Here is a 2,514-nt window from a genome sequence, read left to right as displayed (position 1 = left end):
AGATTTATGAAAGAGCAAGATTTGCCACTAGCCTCTCTCCATTAAGGGTACGGCAAAACCTCGCTTTGCCCTTTGTAAATACAATCAGCAGAAGTGAGGCAGTTGCCCTTTTCAGAAGAAAGAGCACTCTCAAAGGACAGATGTTTTAGCAAAAGTTCTCAACACACTCAGAAGCAATAAGGCTCCACATTCTTTACAGTTTTTCCTCAAAAACGTTTCTCATTCCTTTAAGTGTTTTTTAAAGACAAAACACTGTACTGAAAGCTGCAGTCTCCTCTTTAGCCAGTTATTTTCCCTGCACTATAGGAAGATGGAGACAATTATAGGATGTGCATTTTGCCAAAAAGAGCTGGCCTGAATGTGGAAACCATGGCCCTGAAACCTGAAGGACTCATTTTGCACATTTTTAAAGGCAGAAATATAGTGAAGATAAAGGTAAAGCCGTCTTATCTTGGCATTCTGCTCACCTGTTGAATTTACCCTGTGTGCTGGGAACAAGTTCTCTTTGCCTGTGTACAGGTCTTCATTGGAAAGAAAAGATGCCTGTTGCTCTTGCAAGAAGAGATTTACCATCAAATCCTCAGGTTATTGTTTAGTATTTCTGAGGTTTTATGGTGAATTGGAATCTAAGAATAGTTATTCCTACTGTGGCACACTTAATTCTGATCTCAGAAAGGATAAAAAAGTTATTTTTAGTTGTAGATTTAATATTTTTTCACCTTTAATGTAATTAAAGTCTAAAATACCTTGGTAATTCTGCTCCTGTCATTGCACCCAAAACGTGCTGCCACATCCCGTTGCAGGTAACAGGCTACAAAAGGAAGGGAAGGACAAACTCAAGATGATTGATATATTTCCTCCAAAGCACAGAGTCTGTAATTCAAGATACAATGTGCTCGCTAAGTGATTAAACAAAAGTATCAGAGCAGCTAGGGTAGGGCTGAAGTTGAAATAGAAGCATAACTACTCCTAGACAAACATGCTTCACTGCTTCAAGCCTCAGCTATTTATTAGATCAATTTAGGCACATTTTCTTCTTCTTCTGGAAAAATTTTAGTTCTCTCCCTCAGAAGGAACTTGAGGCTCTGAGAAATATTCTCTGCCCTTGAGAAAACAGCAGCAGCAATGAAGAGCTGGCCAGAGGACCCTCAGTCCAAACACAGGCAGGTTTCACTTGGTGAGCAGCCCTTGGTTGAAGGGTTAGAGCTCTCGTCACACTGCAGACTCCACACACACCTCTGCTGGAGTAAGTGTCCTTGAGCAAATTCTCAGATGGGAATGCTGGTATTAGTTTAGACATGGTCCAACATGCAAATCTTTTTCCCACCTATCTGTTCCTTCCAGGTTTAGAAGCCCTCCTGTGTGCACATGGAAGCCAAGGACTGTGTTCTTCAGTGTCTCATGCTCTGATGCACTTTCAGGCACAAAACAACCACCCTGCTCTGAGTTCTTCTAAAGAGCAGTTCAGCTTTTTGTGGGAGGATTATGGATTGTTCCCAAATCCGTGGGATCCTACAGCTGGTAGTAATGGAATGAACATTACTGCAAAGATTTTACCACCTTTGGATTCCCATGGTGAGTTTGCCCCAGTACAAGAGGCTTTTACTACCAGTGTAGGACACATCAAACACAGATTTGCTTGGTCTCAAACCCAGTGAGTGCAGGTGGCACAAATCCCTGGCTGTTACTGGCAGCCCTAGAAAAAGGAAATCCTGACCATCTGAAAAAATTACAATCCCTTCCTGCCCTCCTTCTAGAAAAAGACTTGGGTATGAGGTGAGGCAGTGGCTGTTTGCTCTGCAGCTCCTGCAGGCAGAGTCCTGCTGCCACTGGAGCTGTCACTCCACCTTTCCCACAAGGAAGCTCCTCTCTAAAATGCCACACAAGTGACAGGGTAAGAGTCACAGTCAGACACAGGAAATTTCAAGGTACTTCACTAAATTCAGCTAACGAAGGTCATGTTTCTTTACCTAAAGTTATCCTATTGGCTCACTTGAGAAACAATCAGTTTGGAGCAGAAAAATAACTGCTCTATTTACTGTAAAAAAGCTTCTTTAGAGAAATCTCACCTGGATAAGAAAAGTGACACAATTCTGCATTTAAAAAAAATTGGAATAAATTTTAAACAAATCTTGGAACTACAGAATACAACATTCCAGGATGATTTATTTCTCTTTTCCACTGCTTGATTCACCTTTTTTCAGAGAGGCCTGGGGCAAACCAAAACAATTTACATTGAGTGCCACATAGTGTCCCCCTGTCCATCTACCAGATCTTGCCCTGACCGCCCAGAGATAACTGGTGTCACCAAGGAAAAGGCAGCTGCAGCCTAAGACTGGCTGCCTGCACCTTCTGCTGTGGGCTTAGGCACTATGCGAGGGTGTCTGAAAAACAACTGATTTCAATTTTATTTTGTTTGTGCTGTGTCTTTCCTCAACTCTGTGCTGTAACAAGGTAGGGAACTCACACAGCCATCAAGCCTTCTCAGGGACATTCAGGACACAGGGAAAGGCA

The sequence above is a fragment of the Corvus hawaiiensis genome, chromosome 12 (assembly GCF_020740725.1).
Source record: "Corvus hawaiiensis isolate bCorHaw1 chromosome 12, bCorHaw1.pri.cur, whole genome shotgun sequence".
Lineage (NCBI taxonomy): Eukaryota > Metazoa > Chordata > Aves > Passeriformes > Corvidae > Corvus > Corvus hawaiiensis.
The sequence above is the reverse complement of the archived record's forward strand: the minus strand, read 5'-3'. Positions refer to the sequence as shown.